This window comes from Rhagoletis pomonella, unplaced genomic scaffold, assembly GCF_013731165.1.
Source record: "Rhagoletis pomonella isolate Grant_MI unplaced genomic scaffold, Rhpom_1.0 Rhpom_scaffold_00004, whole genome shotgun sequence".
NCBI lineage: Eukaryota > Metazoa > Arthropoda > Insecta > Diptera > Tephritidae > Rhagoletis > Rhagoletis pomonella.
Window position 1 is genome coordinate 64,545,569 of NW_023458558.1, and position 21,603 is coordinate 64,567,171.

Consider the following 21,603-nt stretch of genomic DNA (forward strand, 5'->3'; position numbering starts at 1 on the left):
AAAAAGATTCACTAATCAGATTTCTTGTTAAATAAACTATTTAGCTGCGATCATATATAGTAAACTTCTATGGAATTCGCACATTGAACAAAAGACCACCAAAGCCTGAACGGCGTTGAAAAATGCGTTGGAGAGACGAAGGATCTGCCGCTTAGAGGAATCCTAAATAATTACACCTCAATGATAAAACCCATTATCAATCAGCTATGCATCTGGGATGAGGTTAAAAACAGACTCTCATTTAATAGCTTGGGAAATTTCAGCCCCGCTGGGTCTGGATAAATCATTTCGCCCATCCGACTATTGCAGCGTGTTTCAAACCAACTTCTAAACTTCTTCTATCGGACAGCTGGGCGGCACTCAAAGCGTTTGAGTCGGTCACATGCAGTTCAAGAACTGTAGCGGACTGCCGCACTTTATATGGGTGCCGAGCACCAGAACATACTATGCAACGAAAAGTCGGCCAACTTGCAAGAAAGGGTACCTCCATTCCACTTTCGTAGTCCTAGACGGGTTTAGGCAAGCCGCTCGCTACCTGCAAGCTCTTTCTTTCTAAAGGATTTATATCTTAAGAGATAAAGCGGCAGGTGGGCAAGTCTACCTACGTGCAATAATGCATAACTTATGGGACCAACATGGAACGAGAAGCAGACGAAGGCCTTGTTCATATCTAGCAGAGGGCACTTAGTCACAGCCATGTTTCTATCGATATGCACATTGAGATGTTAGGGGTTCCCTACAACGACTTATTCAGAACAAGCACAGAGGAATAAGAGCCAGAAAGCTTGCTGCATCTGTTATGAGAATATGCTGTACTTTGCAAAAAAGACGGAAATTCTTTGGTTCAGAACTTCTCAAAGGCTAAACCGACATAGCCGAAGTAGGAATACGGCAACTTTTGAGTTAATTTAAGGGCCTAGTTGTTCTAGTGGGGTCACTGGCAGCCACTTCAGTTTTACCATATTTAACCTACTGATGACTACAAAACGGCTACAATCTTCACATCTCTCTGAGAGAATAAGTCTCGATAAGCCAAGCCATGGACTGCGTGGTGTGAAAAAGGCGTAGAAGTAGGAGTTTACGTGTCGGTGGTGACAGCAAAGCTGCACTCATCTCACTAAACAACTTTAAAATTAAATTGGTAATGCAAGTCTCGGCTAAATTATGTTTGAAAACCTAACGAGCGTGTTTTACTATCCACTGATAAAAAGTTTTGTTACGTCAACTAGGCTTATTTCTCTCAACACGACATTTGACAATTACATAGTATAATAAATTCATGGTTGCTAGGTTTCTCGAGACTACCTGACAATGAGGCATCTGACTACTTGTTGGATTACTGTCTGGTAACTTCTTGTGCTAACTTATTTACTTATGATAACTACATTTTCACTGCCAGCCACGAAGCAGTTGAGACGACTTTTTGGGGTTCTGCTTTTCACTAGCAAGGATTAGTTTTTGTTTCTGTAACCTGCTGCCAGCAAACGAGCGACATGTTTGTCAATATTTAATGAGCAACCAAGATATTATTGTTGTCTCTTTCGTATTTTGTTTGCAGCCCACAACATAACTTCATAAAAAAATTATCGATTTCTATGTTTAGTTCAAAAGGTATTATTTCTTTCAAATCTTCATCATGCATATTTCCCACACACTTTCACTTAAAATTCAATGTACTTACAGCTTACCTGGAGTTTCCCAGTAAGCCGACAATTTTTCTGTCTTTAACAATTCGACCGATCGACTAGACCAACCTGTCGGCCTGTCAAAATGTCAAAAGTAAAATGACGGGCTTTACGCAACGTTGCATACTTATTTAAATATGTAGATATGTATGATTACACGTGCATATATATGGAAAATATACACACATATGCCTGTACATACATACATAGAGTATATGTATATGCCTGCATTACAACGCGGTCAAAACGTCTAGACTATGTCTAAAAATATATATATATATAGTTTAGTTAAAAATATTTTATAACGCATACATATGCACATACTTAGATATATACTTATGTGTTAAAAAAATTGCAAGGGCAGTGAAAATTAATATGCGGCTGCTTGTAGGGCTAAGCAGACAATACTTTAAAGCACGTTTATACTATATGAGTGTTTGTGTGTTTCTTTCTTTTGCGAGCAAGCGTTTGAACTTAGAACACACGCCGTTGATGTTTTCTTCGCTATTCTTTCCTTTTACAAAAGCTTACAATATTGACGCGTCACAAAGCATGTTGCTGACGGCATATTAAATTTTGAAAGAAAAACTAGTGGGTATTAATTAGTTACATGCTGTCGGCTAAGTAATATGCATGGTGGCGGTAATTACATGAAGTGGGCGGTTACGTGAATAGGTTTGACATGGGAAAATTGGTAGAATTGGTAACAAGAATTCTTAAAAAATATTAAGCAAATTGGCAAAAGTAAAGAAAAAGCTTGAAACTTACCAAAGTTCGTTACTATTCTATGCTTATATGCTTTACAACTACTTATAAAGAATTAACTAATTGTAAACAGCGAATACGAAGACTTGCGTCGCACAAAAAAATGTAAGAAATCAAGCTTTTACTATCGAAAAATGCCAAAAAATTTCAGTTTTTAAACGAGTATAACTCTTTTGTCGTTTGAACCCTAATGTAGGTGAAAAAAAACAAAAACTAAGGAAATCACTATACTTTTATAACCCTTTTGTCACTCATCTACCACCTTTTTTTATCAAAACAAATAAAAAAATACTTTCCAGTTACTTACAACCAACGCAAACCCCACTATTACTACTAACTCACTCACTGCCAGACCACGCCTTTTGTGCGTTCAACGAACTAATATCTCATTTTTGCACAATATAATAACCAATTACAGTCAACGCCATAGCTGCGCATACAGCATAAACATAGTTAGTACAACAACATAACAAAAACTCGACTTCCAAACTCTCCCACCATTTGCAATACATAGCTAATAGAAATCGGAATACAACAACCAAAAAAATTAAAATAAAAAGGCAAAACAAAATTTTGCCTACTTTAAATGCAGACAACGTTTCTAATTGTTAATAAAAATTATTTGCATTGCATTTTAATTGAAAGATTTCAAATTTTCTGCACTCACAGCAGGCAAAGATAGGAAAGGCGACAACAACAATAGTGAAAATTTTTGATGAGCTCGTAAAGGCTAACCGCCTGCGCAACGCGACCACTGTACGACATATATACAAGCATACATACACACTAAGGTGGTCTTTAAAAAATATGAAAATCTAAAGATTGCATTGGAGGACCCCTTCTTTATTTATTTTTTTTTTCAAAGTATAAAAAAGGGCTTTCCCGAAAACTTTGAGACAATTTTTAGGGTATTTTATTAAGATGTCAAAAATTTAAATTTGATAACCTGTATAAGTACACATATTTTTGAAAACTCTAAAGTGTGCCATTTATTTCAGGTTTTTCGGAGTGAATGCAACATTTTACAACATTTTGCTTAAGTTCTAAATTTCACTGGTTTACAAAGAATTATTTTGAATACCAAGAAACTCATGTATAGGAGAGAGTAACAGGGCATTTCTGGCAACTAGTATGTTTTAATTCACCACAGTCTTTCGAATGACTAAAGTCTTTGTCTTTTGACAATAAGTTTTCTAAACATTTAATAAAAAATAAAAAAATATATGTATATATTCTTTTTTTCAAATCAATGTTTAAGTGAAAAGTTAAAATAAAATTAATCTCAAACCAATTAAACTCAAAAAAAAAAAAAGATAAATAAAAGCTCCTAAGAAATAAATGCAATTAGAAAAATTTATCTACATATGTAGATATTTTTTCTTTTTAAAACAACAAGATCAAAAAATTAAAAAAGGAAAAATATGTTACTAGGAAGTAAACAAAAAAAATATTAAAAAGTTAATAAATAAATAATACATAAAATAAATGTTTACAAATTAAATAAATTTAAAAAATATATATATATCTATATTTTTCTTTTCAAAACAATAAAAGCTAAACACTAAAAAAATTAAATTAAAATGAGGGAAAAATTAAATAAAAGAAGTTCCTCTGCCCGAGTGTTCGAACTTCGGATCTATCGAATGGCATCCCAGTATTCCGCTCACTCGACCATACATGTCCATTTGGAACATGCTTAAGTGATTTTTTTCAAAAGAGCTTTTCACCATGAAAGTGGGCAACGGAGCTTTTTTATAAATCTTTCAAACTATCTTGCTTACTGTCTTTCATTTGTCTTACGAAAGACTCTTAACTACATATTCTAGCCAGAATTAACCAGTAAGTGTGCCTGTCTGAGCTCAAAACGCACTTTCCTTTCATATTCTTTATGATAACAAAATATGTCAAAATATGTATAGAATTTAATATTTTCGAACCCTGGTAAAGACCCCTAAAATGATTCTAAAATTTTTCAATTTTCGTGGATGCACTCATTTTGTACGTTAAACGAAACAAAGGAGCGTATCGTACAAAATTTGATGTTTGATATTTTTTAAGGACCACCCTAGTGCTCCATATACATATTCGTAGATACACGCGTTTCTAAACAAAAGTCAGCGTCGAAATCGCATACACGAAATGTTTGCTAACTCACAAAAAAAAAATAATAATAGTAAAATCAATGCAAAACGAAATTAAAAAAGTAATTGAAAAATAAAAATAAAAAAATAACAAAAAAAAACATAAAAACCAAAATTTCAATTGTATGGTTATTACAAATATGTAAGTCGTAGGCCTCTCGTACACAAAATGCTGTTGTTGCTTTATTTTAAACGATAATCGTGTTCTTTAGCGATTACAGCAATGCCAGCAACAATAGTAGTCACTTTAACAACACAGCAGCAGTCAAATTAAAAACTCATATAAACATGTAATAAGTACAACGGCAATTGAATATATAGTTTTAAAAAACAAAAACAAAAACCAAGCAGAGCGCATGGAAATTTAATAAAAATATTAATACCCCTTTGCTTTGTCTTTACTTTTTCTGAAACTCAAACTCAAAAGACAAAACGCAACGCATGAAAGACATATGATGGCGTTATTAATATGCGATTTTACAAAATATTAGCAACACTTGCATTGCAGTTTGCATACAAAATTAGTTGAAAAATATTTATAAATACTCGTAAAAATAATGAATTCAGACAAGCAAGCGTCATAAAATGCTGAGAACATTTTGCCAGCAGAGCGACATTAGCAAAATATATTTTTTTGTTGCAATTTCTTTTTATTGAATTATTAAGTATATATACATGTATGTACATATCTGCGATAATTTTTCTGCAAACGAAAGACTTAAGCGCGCAACCCACCGACACGTTTTGCGATTGGCGCACTCTGATTGTACTACACACATGATGTTTGTTTGTGTAGTAAGCGAACGCAGTCAATTCGCAGGAAGTGTTTAAAATTGTACTATTGCTTATGCGTCGTTTAAATGAATTAGTAGTTGGCGAAGTGTATTTAAAAAAATTAGCAGATATTTGTTATCAAGCACTTTCGTTCTTATCTGTTCTCGACTAACGCATGCCAAGGTAATTGTAATGCTATTGGCGCAGCTGCAATGCAATAACTGACTACTTTATTATTATTTACTTTTTGCTTGCATTTTCCCACCTTTTATGGTGTAAGGTATTTGTTAGCTGTAAATCGTAATTGAGTTGTCTGTATCGTCGTATTTTCCTTAAGCGAAATTTCTAATGCATTGAGTTGTAGGAATGGTTGCTGTATGAAATTTACTTTTATAATACAATGGAATATTTAAATGTGGAAAATTTTCTAACAGGCTCAATAATGACTCGATCCTACAATGGAAGATTTTATTTTTAAATACTTATCGAATACTTGTTGAGAGAAGAAATCAGTAAGTGCAACCATTTTCAAAAATTTATATGATATACATACTTATGTATATAGGCAAATCTGTCCATTGTAATATTAAAAATAAGATTTGGCAACCCTGAACTCCAAGCATCGAGATTCATGCATAAAAATCGTTATTAAACAACAGATTTTTAAAATTATAGCTAGAGAAAATATCGCCTATCAAGTCAATGAAAAACATTTTTTCGCTGTCCTGTAAAATTTCAGCGCTGTATGATTGGTTTTTAAAGGCATCAACGATGTGTATTAAGTTAAACCAGAAAAGGATGAGCCTCGACTATGCGTTAGAACACTAAGTCTAATGGACTCTTTGAGTGATGCCTTGAATTACTTCTGTCCCGACACTCTGTTGAAGGATAACTCCAAAACCATTTGGAGTGCCCGCGAATTCTTAGCATTTAGAAAGAAGATGCGCAAGCTGTTTAATAAGCTTGCGGTAAGAAGCGATGCGAGAAATAATATCCAAATCAAAGTACAAGGAAAGCTAAAGAACGGTACAAGGAACATATAAACTAAATAGAATAAGGTTGTCAAGTGAAGCTTAAATACACATTGAAGAGAAATGACAGCTCTCTTAGCTTGGCAATCACTTTCCCGTTTCCTTCCCCCCAGAGCTGAAGGGCTGGAATCCAGATTGATTAGCGTTTATGTCAACAGCAATATACCCGGGTATATTTTGCGTTTTAAAACTGTTATATCTTGGAAACTAGCCATCGGATTTACTTGAAATTTCATGATATTCTTATCGTCATATTCTCAAGTCTGAGTGAGATTTGCCCCTTACGTCAACAACTGCATACCCGGGTATGTATGTATATGAAATCGAACGAAAATGTGTATGTTGATACATAATAATATAAAAATTATAAAACTAAAATTCTTAAAATAATACAAGAATATAATTACGAATAAAATTCTTAAGATAATAAAAGAATATAATCATATTATAGTAAGATAATACTTGTAAAATAAAAAAATATGAAAATATGATTAAACTACATATATGTAGATATTGCATTGCGGCATATTACTAGAATGTTCTGCACACATGGGTCTTTTACCCAACAATATCCAGAGCCACGATGGTGTATCATAATAGTACAATCTACATGTAGCGGAAGCCTTAGCCACATTAAACTCCCAGCTTTCGCTTTCCAAACTTCCCAGAGATTATATTACGTGGGCAGTAGCGTGGGCCGAAAATCTGCTTTTTTAGAATTTTGAATGGTAGTAGCAAAAATATGGTTCACTATGCTCTAAAAACAATCTGTGTGAAATATGACAATTTTTGGTCAATATCTTAGGCTCGCCCAAGTCCATCAAAGTTCAATATGGCCAAAAAATAAAAATTTATAAAGAAATTAAGTAATACATTTTTTACTAAAACTGCAATAATCTTCCAAAGTGTTAGTCCCATATAGTTATTTATATGGACCTTTTTTGTAGAGAATCGAAGTTAGCTAAGCAATTTTTTTTTTTAGTACTTGAACTTTGATGGATAGGATATTGACCAAAAACTTTCACATTTCACACAGACTTTTTTTAGAGCATAATGAACCATATTTTTTCTATTACCAATCAAAATTCTAAAAAAGCGGATTTTCGGCCCACGCTAGTGGGCAGCATTATTTGTCGAGCAAATCGACGGATGGTAAACTTCGAAAGGCATAGAGGCTGGCATTATGGCCCTAGAACTAGGATGCCAGTGTCAAAAGAAGGTACTCGAGCACATTTCAGGAGGCACAAAGAAAACGTTAGTAGGAACTATCACATTGAAAAAAATTGTCATTCTCTGCGACAGACAGGCGGACAATTGTTGTACTTTTGAACTACGAACTCATTGCTGGATGTCCCTTGCTCCTGAACATTTATTAACCGTACAGCCATTTTTTGCAATAGCTTCATGCCAAAAAATTTACAAAGTAATAAAAGCATTATAAATTTTAAATTTTACAAACGCTTCATCTTCTCTTTTTTGTAAAATATATTTTTTTTATCACCAGAACTCCAAGTCTTTTCAATAACAGCGCATTTAAAAAGCACTCCAAATTACTTACATACACATGTACATATGCATTTTAAAATCTGTACTGCCAGAAACTTATCGCTTAATGCACATTTTCACTTAATTGTTAATGGCAATTATAAAATTTTTTTTTTTATCATACGAAGCCCTTTATTTCAGCTCTTCTTATTCCCCCACAATTCATAACTATGGAAAAGCAGTGGCACAGTGTCAAGTGTATGCGGCAAGTGAATCGGGTACTTAATATTTTTTCCTATGACTTATGAAGTGATACTTAAAACGCAATACTTAAGTGGCCAGAGAGCATACTTATTTGAAAGCAGGCGACAAGCAAACAAATTAGAAAAATTATAAAATAAAAATTGAAGCACTTTTCTCAAAAACAAATCTCAATTATCTTTTGAGTGCGCGAATGCCGCCGCGGGTGGCGAAAAAGCGAAACTAGCACGCACTAAATGTAAGAGCATACTCCAATATAATGCATTACAAAATTAAATATATTAAGTATGTATATTTACTTACTTTTCAATGTTATCTCAACCGCTTGAATTGTTGGAATTAAATTTTATATTCGCCAACATTAGCAAGCGCGTGAACGCGTTCATCAAGCAAATGCGGCGCTGCTGCTGGCGCGATTATTTTATATGATTTGTTTAATCAACAGCACTTTGGCATCCAATTTAATTATCACAAATTTGATGAGCATTTAACACAACCAACATACTAGATTTTATGCGTTTTCGCATGCGATTGTTACATTTCTGCTGAGGCAACGCGCATGACACAAAGAAAAAACCGACACCATACCAAAAAAAAGTGATTAAAAACCTATCTCAGTAGTCGCTTAATGACTTTTACTGGCTTTACCGCTTTTGTCTTTGGCTTGTGCTAGTCTAAGCGCGCTGATCTGTCCGGCTTGATGGCATGCCAACAGAATACACAGCAACTTAAATGTGGCCATAAAAGACTTAATGCTTTTTTTAATAGCTCGCAGCGAGTGGCAGAATTACTTCGAAGCCACCCCATCGTATCGGCAGTTTAGTAGATAAGTATGTGTGGTCAATCAATATTTAAGTTCTGCGTTTGTTGGCTGTCAATACAATGAAAGCAACTGCTGAAATGTTCATATTACATTCTTTATTGATTTCGGTTAGAAGCTTTGTAATTTTATTGCTGCTTTGATAAATTTATACAAATATCGGGACTTGTTCTCGGTTTCATTCGAAATTTTGTCATAGGTAAATTTTGGTATTTGGGAGTTCAGTGGTCGAAATTGAATTTCTATTACAAAATTTTTTTTGGTGGTTTTGGTCAAAAATGGTGGCCCACATATCTTAGACAATGCATTATCTTCAGTTTTGTATAAATAAGAATATTCTATTGAAATTGAATTTAAATGAAATTTAAAAAAATATGTAATAGAGAATGTAAAATAATATATACTATTATAGCCAAGCTGCAATCAGCGAGCAAGGATCGCTCATAGTACGCTCTAAACTAGTCGGCGAATGCATGACCTCTCTACCAATTACCTTGAAACTTTCCAAATCATACAATGACATCGCAGAAAATTAAAAGGCTGGCAAATTGGTTGGCTGGGTACCCTTAATACCATCTCCGTGCACAAAGAGTGCATAGGAGTTCCTTTGTAAATCAAGGGACTACTTATGGGCAGAAGGGCTTACAGTCAAAGGCAAATTTAAAAAAGTCTTTCGCTTTCGATGGTCGACTGCAGTCTTTTCCGTTGGCCAGACCTTCATTTTTCCCATCATCTCACCACTTCCTTCTCAGCTGCCCGGCTTTTGCTAGACAAAGGTTTAAACTTTTTGGCTAGTACTTTATCAACTCACTGGGCTAGACAACAGCTACCTGCGGAATTTCTTAACTTCACACAGCTTACCTGTATCGTTCCGCTGTTGGAAAAATCGCTTTATAGTTCAAACTTTTTCACGAACCAGAAATTGAACCCAGGCCATACGGTGAGGTAGTATGCAGCTCTAGCCATACTCTCTAAAACTTATGTTATAGTTTTATATTTGTATCACGCAATAACAGTGGTGTGTTAAGTTTAACATAGTATATTTCCTAACTGGACTCATTCTTCCTCATTTTTTTATTGGTTACTTTTTTCCACTTCTCCCCTACAAAATTTGATATCGTTGTGCCCGCGCCGACTTATTGTATCAGTTTTTACGCATTTTTAACATTTTAGGTTAGCAGCAAAAAATACCTTACGCACAATTTAGACGGCGCTGGTTTATTCCCCCAACAAAATCGTAAGTGCTTCAAATGCAACAAGGTATACATAGCTAACCCTTCCACTTGCTAAGAAATTAGTGCAGCACATTAACCAGCGCTTCTTTATTATCCAGTGTATGCATACATATATACATATGTACATACTTAGTTATTGCCACCTGCCACTGCTGCAAGGCTATTAAATTACAATTAGGGAGCAAAAGTGCGTAAGTGCGTATGCAGCTAAGAAAAAAACCTCTTTTAGATACATTGTTTTTGTTTTTTTTTTTTGTTATGTTATCCTTTAGCTTAGCCTTAGTCCCCCTCACGCAACCATAGCTGATGATTTTATACTTGGATAGCGCCTTAACGGTGTTTGAGTTTTAACACGTGCAGCCTACCGATGGGGCTATAACACTCTACCGCATTGGCACAAGCCAAGAGATGGTGCAAGGTGTGTGGAGCTGCAATTGGCGTACAATACTTTAATTAATTACGAATTCAATTAATACTAATTAAACTATCGAACTACGCATCCAAAAATGTACAAAACAAAATTTCAGTCAGTTTCGGCAAGCCTATGATAGTGGAGGGGAGTGGATTGGAGCGCAGTGTGGCAAGCTGGACTGGCACGGATGCTCGGCGCTGCAATAAATATTTAAGCAAATGTTTTGCTCGCTCCAAGCGCCTTTCTTTGTAGTAATTATGACCGCCACTAACAAATGAAAGCTAAAATATTAATGTAAGCTTTAATCCTGAGACATACACGAACATAGCCAAAAGGGAAATGAAAGCAAAGTGCGCTGCTTGTAACCCCAACTACCCACCACACTTCACCCCTTCAAGCCAACTTTAACGCTGCGCGTTTGCAAAGCAATTAATACTAATTTTTATTTGTACTTCGAGCATTATTTGTGTACATCGCACTACAGCACACGACATCGTTCGCTCTTGTATTGCATTGTTGTTGTTTTATTATTTAATATTACTGCAGTTAGTAAATACATACATAGATACCTTTATTGTGGTCAGACACTTTGCATGTCCCCAAACAGTTATCAATATTAAATTGTATTTCATTAAAAAAGTGCGCTTAATTGCGCGAAGCTAACGAATATTTACTACGTATAAAACAAAGAGACAACAATTAGAAGAAACCAAGTGAGAAATGGAAAAAATGTTTGTCGCTTGCCCGTTTTTGAAAGTGTGCATATACATACATATCAGTGAGCATTTATCTTAAGTGCGCTTTATTAATAAATAAATGAAAATTAAAAACAGCAATAACAACAACAATAACCGTATTAGCAAATGCCACAAAATTTCACTATATCTCGCAATCTCACTTTCGCTGTCACACTCACTGCTGATAAAACTACCCATACTCGTACACATTGACAATTGCCATCGCCATCGCCATCGCCGTCGCTCGCCGCTGCCATAACCATTAGACGTAATGCTGCTTTGGGGAGCTACCGGTGTGGCGCCACCAGGGACACTCTCACTCGCACAGTGGCAGTGATGGTTGCGATAGCTGCAAGCCACAGTTGTTTGAATCGGAGTGTGTCATGCAATTTCTTTGTTTCTTCAAAATTTGATACTTTGTGTTGCGGTAGAGCGACCGGCGGGCGCTATGGGAGCGTGAAGATAGCTATGTACGAGTAAATAAACGGTGTCTCTGAATCGTTATATTTAACGGAGTAACTCTTATTTGCCTACAGCCTGTAGTACATGAAAGGGGTGGCAGGACCATCCAACCCACTTGTTTTATATGCTTGTGGCTTGGCACAGTAAAATGATCAAGAAACAATTTAACTTATTTGCTAACCACCAACGCCAACAACGGTTAAAGTTCGAACTCCCCCGGTGGCGGTGGTGTGTTCGCTTCTTGAGGCACGTAAAATGTTGAAATTATTTATTTATAAAATAATTGCGAAAAGTGAAAAAGGCCAAGAGCGAAAAAAGAGCACGGCAACCACTTTGGGATAATTTTCAATCATACGAAAGTGAGGCTAAAGGAACGAAAATGAGAATTTGGGCTACATACTCGTAGGAATGAAACTGCATTGGTATTAGTAGTAAGAGGCATTGTATTTTAAGCCTCACGAATTGTCTTCTATAATATTTAAAAATTTGTATGATATTTAAGTTGGCTAAAAAGTCAGTAACAGCAGACCTTGCGATATTTATTTAAACAAAATACATTTCAAGTACTCGTATATGTAAAGCCGTAAGCATAGAGACTAAACTCAAATTTAGACTTACTCTTTGTACTAATCAAGTGAACGAAAGCTGAACATTTTACTTAGAAAATTGAGGCACAACTAAAGCTTACTTATGTTTTGTATTCACAAAGCTCATAGACTTATTTCTTACACAGCAGTTCTAACTTGCATATTTTATTTATGTATATTTTTCTTCGAAACCTTTTTCTACTAACGTTGCAGCGGCGTTGTTACATCATATTAACAGCACTAGCCATGTCCCGCACGAACATTATGTGGTTCCAAGTTTCCAATACCGAATTACTACACTAAAAATATGAACCTGAAGTAACAGTAAACAACAAATAACAACAACCAGACACTGGACAGAAACAATTACGGAAATCTATACTCAAACTAATACGCTGATATTAAGTAATCAGTTGAAGATAAACAAACAAACAACAATTATAGAAACACATACTTATTTAGAAGAAAAACTTTTCGTTTTATGTAATTACTTGAACAAAAGTTAGTTATTAACGAGAGGGAGCGTACGACATGGAAGAGAAGAAAAATGTGTGCTAAATGAAGGGAAGTTAATGCACTTGCATACATACATACATACATATCTACCTTAAAGAGAAGGGTTTATTATTTAAGGGTCGAGTAAAAGTAGTTTAAGTTAAACAAAACTTTGTTTAAGTTATTTACTGACCAACAAAGAAGCAGTGGAAGGACAAGGAATCGCTATGACAATCAATGAGTAATTTATTGCTGATGTTGCTAAAAGAAAAACAAAAGCATTTGGGTGTGGGAAAAAAATTGAATAAAGTATAGGTAAAGTAAGACACCATGAAAGCGTTGAGCAGGAAAACAGCATCGTTAAGCGTTGCGTGGAAGCTGCATGACGAAGATGGACCAACACATATACATATGTACGTAAATATAAATATGTACATAGTTTTATGTATGTAACTATATACTTGTAAACATGTACGCTTAATGCCATTATAGTACTTAGCAACAACTATAGCAAAAACTCATTTATGTGGTCTTAACACCTTCCAGGCAGGATAGATATTGAAGGGTTGTAACGGCAAACTTACAAGACTAATTGCCTATAAATTCAGCAAATCTGTTTAGGTGTACAGCAACAGGCATGAAACTTGTGATGGATTAACTGAAATTGTATGGGAAGGGGTACAGTAGTTTAAGCAGAATTTTTAATTTGTTTTGGTTAAAAGAAACCCCAAATACCATTCCTTTATACTTTTTCATAAAAACGTTTAAAATTTTCCAATTTTTTTGTCTGAATATTTCTGAAAAAAAAATCAAAGCCCCCGAAAATCACTAAATTATGGCCTAAAGCATAAAAATATTTCGAAATTTGGGCCTTTTATTTCTTAAAAGCATAAGAATAATTGGTTTTCCTTGTCTTGGAAAATTTATTAGAAATTACGATAATTCAAAAAATTACTTTTGTCTAAACAATAAAATATGAAAATAATCGGCTTTTATTTTTTTAAGACAAATATATAAAAAATTTGTTTTTTTAAGTACCGAACAAACATCGAATGTTGCCGAAAATTTCTAAAAAAACCTAAATCTATCTGCCCAAAAATTGTGCCTTAAAGTTTTAACTTAAAATTCGAAGAAAATCCGGAGCTAAAAACATGAAAGATCTCTTGAATTAAAAACTATCGACCAAATTCTGAATCTTATTTTTGCATTAAATATAAAAAGTAAAAATAATCAGCTTTTTATTTTCTTCAAAAAATAAAAATCAAAATTTTATAAGCCACTAAGAAATCATAATCTGCTACGATGCTTTTTTCACTACCACTACATATATGGTTAGTGGTTATAAATTTTAGGATTTTCAATCTTAGTCCGATTTTAAGTTCGGAAATACTAAGATCGAGTACGAAAAACTTGATTCCTCCTCTGAGTGTAGCAGAGTTAGTCAGCGATAGTGAAATAGAATGAAATTTCATTTCTATTTCACTATCGCTACGTAGTGGTAGTGAAATTTTAAATGCACTACCACTGAAGCCCTAGTGGCAGTTAAAAATTACGATTTAGTGCAAGTTTCCAAACCCTGCCAGAAACAATACCTTCATTATTTTAAATGCTCTGATATCCAAATTTTAATGCCCACCACTGTAATACAACATTTTTATAAACATATGTACATACAAGCGCAATAATATGCCCAAAACCAAATGCAGCAAAATTAGTGTGACTATATCAGAACGTCTTTGAACGCTGGCAATTAGATGCCAAAATGCAATAATATCACTAAAAATCGCCGCACTAATGCAATCTGTATAGTCTTTAACTCAAATGTAATTAGCAGCTTGTGTGCATTCAAAATTAATGCAAACCATCAAATGTAATAATAATTATGGCGACGAAGAGATGGCAAGCGGGAGCGAGTGAAATTTCAGCTAACCGCAGGCATGTATGTAAGTACATATACATATATGTGTGCAAGTACGAGAAAATCAATATTTTACAAATAACTGTGTTCAACAATATGAGCCATTTATTTTGAAAGTGGCATAAGTCACTTCGCATCTCCTGTGATTGAATGACCTGTTACCTGTATCTGAACGCGTTGGTTATTTACTCAACTGTATCAAACGAAGGGAAAGGATGAGTTGAGTAGAAATAAAAGAAAAAACTCAGCATGTGAATTGGATTTTCATTAATACGCGGTCTTTTAGTCGAAAAGCTACGTTCAAATTACGTTTCTTTAGTTTGTGAAATTTGCTATTTTTCGACAAATCAACCGTTTTTTTTTGTAAAAACTAGATGTGCTAGCAAAGTTTCGCAAATGAACTATGAAATCAACATCAAAAGGTCTATAGCTGTCAGATTTTTTTTTGAACAGTGTAATTATTAAAAACAAACAAAAATCAGCACACTTTAAATGCTGGGTAAAATCTTCTAAGCAAAAAATAAATTATATAATGCCTAAAATTGTTAGCAGCAAAAACATATATGTACCTCCGTCCATAGCAATGAAAATGCACCCTATTTGTAGTCTAAAATTTCAATAAAAAAAGTCGGTACACCAAGTTAATTGGCAGCATATTCGCTTGCCGCTGGTCACTGCCTGCCGCATGCATGCCTTTACGCCCAACACCACGCCTTGACAGACAGCGCGCGTCAACTGCACACCTCAACGCCCACTCTAACGCGCAGTCCTATTAAGCATACACAAATATGTTTTTTTTTTTTGTTTTCTCAATATTTTTCATTTTCTATGTAAATCAAATTTGTGCTACCAAACGCTTTGGAATTATTTTCAAATTAGCCAGAAAACCAATTGATGGAAAAATAATAATTAAAGATTTGGAATGTATACATTCTAGAAGTAAATTGTATGTAGATTGGCGGGAAAAAAATCACAACACACCACTTGGAATGCAGTCAGTGTAAGGTATAATTTTCCACCCGCTGCCGCAGTCAGTCAGTCAGTTGCCTACCTATCCACTTTCTCATTCGCACACTCACGCGCGCCATGCGCTCAACGGATAATCACTATAATCAAGGCGTTACCTACAAATTGGAAAAAAAGCAAACAAGAAAATAAGCAAACAACGGTGTTGCAATGGATATTTGCACACACGCTTACCTACATCAAAGTTTATTTCTTTATATGTGTAAGTTTGCCTTTAAGTTGATTGCACTATGAACTTCCTGGTTGCTTAAGCTGTTGGTGGTAGAGTGGCGACGGTGGTGGTGTACTACATATTATTATTATTATTATTTGCGCATAATCCAAGGCATCACGACATAGTCCACATAGTAGTCCAGTGTGTTAGTGTGTGTGCGCGCACCTTGAGCCATTTTCGCCCATTCGCTCCTCAATACCTCTTCCGCTAAGTCAGAGTGTCTGTGGCTCTTTGACTCTGCGCTGTAGACGCCTAATTGCACGCCAGTACACGAGTACTAAACAATCAAATTATCGAATTGCAGGTTCGTTGTTGCAATGTAATTTACTTTTTCCCCATATTCTTTTTTTTTTGCTTTTTTACTCCTGCAATTGTTTCGCCCAGTGCATGTGTGCGTGTGGGAAAGTCCATTTCGTTTTTGTTCTACAAGAAGCTAGCGCTTATTAGCGCAGCTCCTGGCATTGTATGAATGTTGGCAAGTATGCTTGTGTAGGAAAGTTGTTGTTGTTGTTGTTGTCGTTTTATCCGCTGTCATTTGCACGCGCTGCGCTTAATGTTGCACGTATCCTTAGGGCATTGTTGTCGCGTCGAGGACACGTTTTTGTTCGTTTTCGTTGTCGCGCCGCATCGCGCGGCTGGGAATTGCGAAATTAATGGATGAAATTAATATGCGTTTATTTTTGGAAGATCTCTGAAGGGCACAGAGTTTGCAAAATTTGGAGTTTTTGGAATTTGCATCGTTTTTAATTTAGCATTCTTACAAAATTCAGTAGAAAAGTTATCCCCGATTACTCTGCCTCTGTTCTAAAACGGTCTACCTATGTATGAAGAAGGAAACTTCAACTGAAATTTTTTTTGAAATCTTTTAGACTGCTTCCGTTTTGCGACGAAGGTGCGATCCCTGGTCAGAGCAAACGTCATAGAAAAAAATTTAATCGCGGTTGCCCTCGGCCGGCAATGGTAAACCTCCGAGTGTTGGGACTTTTGCCATAAAAAAAAGTGATGCAACTTGAAAATATTTTAGGTACCAAAAAGTCTTCCTAATCAAATTTTAGAGTACCAAAAAATATCAAATAATATTTTTTATAGTTAAACTAAACAAATTCAGGCCTTTAAATAAAAAGTTAACGTATTGTATATTTAAAGAAACATTTCTAAAAAATGTATACCGTAACTCAAAGAAGTTTTCACGTGTTGATTTTTTTTATTATTCACAATGTTTTTCAAGTACACTTTTTTTTATCGTTTTCAATAATATTGGCCAAGCTTTAACCGAAACCATATAAAATTTCAAACTGTATACAAAATGTAGGAAAATTCAGTAACTATCTTAAAAATTTCTAGCTTTTTAATCTGAATTTTTAGAACATTATTAGGTACGCAGTTTCATAGTCCATGCAATTTTAGTCCAACGAATTACAAATTTGAAGTGGCTAAAAAATTGTTTTGATTTTTAATAACTTCTTTGCTGCTTTTGTTTTCAATGTAAACACGAATATTTTGTGAAATAAAATGTGTGAAAACAAAATTTCAAAATATAAACGTCAGTTTTTATAAATTGTACTTGTTGTATAAAAATTCATTAGACTAAACTTTTATGTGGTATAATGTTCAAAAGATTCCGATTAAAAAGCTCGAATTTTTAATGAAAATTTTTTGAATTATTTTGTACGAAGTTTGACTCTGATTTTCATGGTTTTGGTTAAATATTGGAAAACTTTTTTATTGAAAAATTACAACAAAAATAATTACTTTAAAAACATTGTGAACATTTTAAAACTAGTAAACACGTGAACACCTGTTTGAGCCACTACTACATATCTTTGGAATTAATTAAATAAATATTTTAATGTTTGAAATAAAAAACTTAGACATTTGATACAAACAATTATAATTAAAATTAATTAATTAATTGTTTATATTATTATAAGTACATAAGTGGGGATGGCACAAGAAAGATAAAATAATCGATTAATAAATGATATGATTAATCAGAAGCCAAAAAAAAATTAATTGCAATTATTGAGAAATAATAGATTAATCAAATTCTTAAAAGACCGTTTTTAAAGTTCGTATTCACAAAAAAAATATTTCTCCACAAAAAATTTCTAATTCTCTTATTAATTAGCCAAGTGGTTCGCCGATAAATTAATGAGTGTGTAGGACCTTTAACGTTGCCAAACTTAGTTTTATGGCCTTTACGTTGGGCTTACGAATACATGCACAACTATTTACCCCATCGTATGCTCTGAACTTGAGCAATTCTTGCGGTTGTTTGAAAATTTAGACAGCTACAGAATTCATATTTCTTGAAAATATTATACGACTATTTTACAATTAATCGATTAATGAAAGACTAAACTACGATACAACTAAATCATTAATTGAACAATTAATCGATTATTTTAATGATTAATCGATGTCATTACTATATATATAAGTATTGTACTAGAGTTGTCTGTCTATCAGTTTGAAAGCAATTTTTCTCTTACGACAATTGGCAATGTTTCGTTCAAATTCATCATCTGATCGAACATAGCTTTCGAAAGTGAGTTTTTTAACGTTTAATAGAAGGTGAAAAAACAAAGAAACTCATGCGTGTCAGCAAATTGAAAGCAATTTTTCGAGCGTGTGAACGTAAAGTAAGCAAACAAATTTTAAAGCTCAATTTTGTTTTTTTTTAAAAACATATTTTCCTACCATAAGATTCAGCAAACCAACCAAAGTACCAAAAGAAAAAGAAGCTCCCAACGCATTGGTACCATTGCAATGGTAACGCTGATCAAAAAGCGTAGCGTAACAAAACATTTGATATTTGAAGGCGGCCCTCGGTGTACAAGTCGTTCCGAAATTTCATAGTTTAAAGTTAGCAGAAAGTTTTGTTTTTTTTTCGCAGTCTAAGTATATATTTTCCACTGCTTTACACCGATTGCAATTTTTTATAATAATTTCTATAACTGAAAACTGTGATACATTTTTCTATTTAGCTTAGTATTTTTATCAAAGTTTGTTTAGCCCAATTTCAGACGACTTAACTACCTGGCGCTGGCGTTACACCCTCGAGTATAATTCAAATGTCCATGAGTGAGCATTTACATGCATGCTTATAAATGCGTGTACTTACAGCCATACATGAATATGTTACAGTAAAGCAAAGTTTGTTCTAGCTTACGGTAATAACTTATGTATGTAGTTATGTACGATTGTGCATGTATGTTTCTATGTCCATTTGTACCTCGGCACAATTTGGATAAAAACACAAGTAGTAAAACATAGAAAACATATGTCAATATGTACAAATGTTTCTACATGATTAACAAACAAATGATAAGTTGATAATTTCAAATGCTTATCTATATTTTCAGGTAGCTTCTGTATTTTTTATTATCAACACTAATTTCAGTGTTGTTTACCTAAGATTTCCGAAAAATCATAAAATTGTACGTACTTGAAGACGGAGCAAGGAGTTGTGTGCTTTATAAATGCCTAAATGCGCATGCCATACATATACATACATGCATATGTATATATAAAAACTATTTATAAAAGCATACAACATAAGGTGTGCGACAAAATGATAAGGGCACTTCAATAGTAGCACAATATAAAGTGAGTTTTCCTAGTGGAACTTCGGTGTAGGTTCGTTGATATGGCCTGGGACGCCTTCAGTTCCAGTTGTACAAAAAAACCTTACATTCCATCAACTTGGTTGCTCAGCTTGGAATGGCATAATGTTCTTTTTGACAGCTTGCTTCCTAGATCAATAAGAGAGTGGCTTTAAGACCCAAAAATTTATCTACTTGCTTCACTTGCCAGAACGTTCTACCTTTCAAAACCTAGCGTAGAGCCACAACCACAGTAATCGTCTGTTCTGATTTAACGTACAGGCCGCTCTGTAAACGATAATAACACAGCGATGATAATGCGATCCACAAAAAAATGTTAGAGGATCTCATTCCAGAACGCGGAAGCTGGGATACTGAGTTTTTAATGTGAATTTGTTCATAAAATCACTTAGTTTTTTTAAATAATATCATAGATTGAGATTTTCGTATCTGTGGGAAATCAAGTGCATGCTATTTAAGAACTGAGTGGATAAGATTATGACAATGGCAGTAAAATGAGCGGCCATTACAAAGGAGCACAGTCATATTCTGACAGATAACTCTCTGGCAACATTCGTAACTTGTGCTTGTCATACTTTAAATCAGACATTCAAGTGTATCCTCCTGGCCTGGAAATCATCCATCTCAAAGCTATTCATTTAGCAAATTTGGGGTTTGATTTATATCAAGAATTGAAGAGGAGGCCTTCCTCTTCCTCTGTTACCAGCATCGCGACCGGCGTTGTATATTTGCAGAGCAGGAGCGTATCTGTCCATTTGAACGACATGGCCAAGCCAGCGGAGCCGCTGAATTTTAATTCGCTGCACTATGACTATATCGTTGTAAAGCTCATACAGTTCATCGTTAAATCGTCTGCGATATTAGCCATCACCAACGCGTAAAGGTCCGTAAATCTTTCGCAGAATCTTTCTCTCGTAACTCCAAGAGCCGCCTCATCAGATGCTTTCATTGTCCACGCCTCCGCGCCATACACCAGCACAGGAGAGGTAATCTCCTAAGTAAACCAAATATCTGCATAGCCTAAATCTTATAAACACCATTCAAATCGCAAATTATGAAAGAAATTAAAGCAGTAGAACTTAATTTTAGTTAAACGTAATTTGGAACTGTCACAAGCGAAGTAAAATTGTTGTTATCTCAACTACTGACCGTATCGTTAAGAAATATATATATTTTTTTTATAATGTTATCATACGAAAAGTGTTATTGTTTTCTTATAATAATTGATTAGCGCTTTTCCTCCGATTTGCGACGTGCACACAAAGCGGAGTGACCTATAGTTCAACGCCGACTCCGAACGGCGATTATATTTTTACTAGAAGCGGTTTTTCATGCCCATTTGCCATGCCTGCCGAGGAACGGCCGCTAGTAAAAAAAAAAACGTTTTCTTTTCTTTGGTAGGTATGGAATGGTAGTGTGCACTTTTAACCATTACCCACAGCGGCCGCTCTAATATTGTTTTCTTATACAGTGCTAATATTGAAGTGACGCTATCATTTTGTCGCCCACCGTATGTATGTATGTATACAAACTTGTGTACAAATGTTGAAAGTGCTACGAGTATTATTTTACTGTGCTGCTACTACTACTACTGTTTTTAGAGTTTTAAAGCGTCAATTTCATTTTATCAGCTTATAAATATTTAATCACAGTCTTGTACTTGCACATGCTTATACATACATATGTACATGGATAACATGAGGGTGATATTTGTGCTCAATATGCGGAGCGGAATGCTTGCTGATTCGGTGCGCAGGTGCTGTTGGGCCCATAACTGTCTAGGTGACAATGAAGACCGTAGAGCGCGTATACGTAGAGGGGTATATTGGGGCAGCGGCATCCTTTTCAAAGTTATTCCATTGCACATAACCTTATGCCCTATTTAGGTAGCTCCTGCCCTCAAACTTTCGATATACGTTTTTGCTCTAC

The 21,603-nt window shown here is 34.6% G+C and overlaps 1 protein-coding gene across 6 annotated transcripts in view; it reads right to left on the reverse strand.

The window, feature by feature from the left end:
• The window catches only part of LOC118737979 (homeobox protein homothorax), a 615,436-nt gene that overhangs the window by 239,167 nt on the left and 354,666 nt on the right, over positions 1-21,603 (reverse strand). The window lies entirely within an intron of this gene.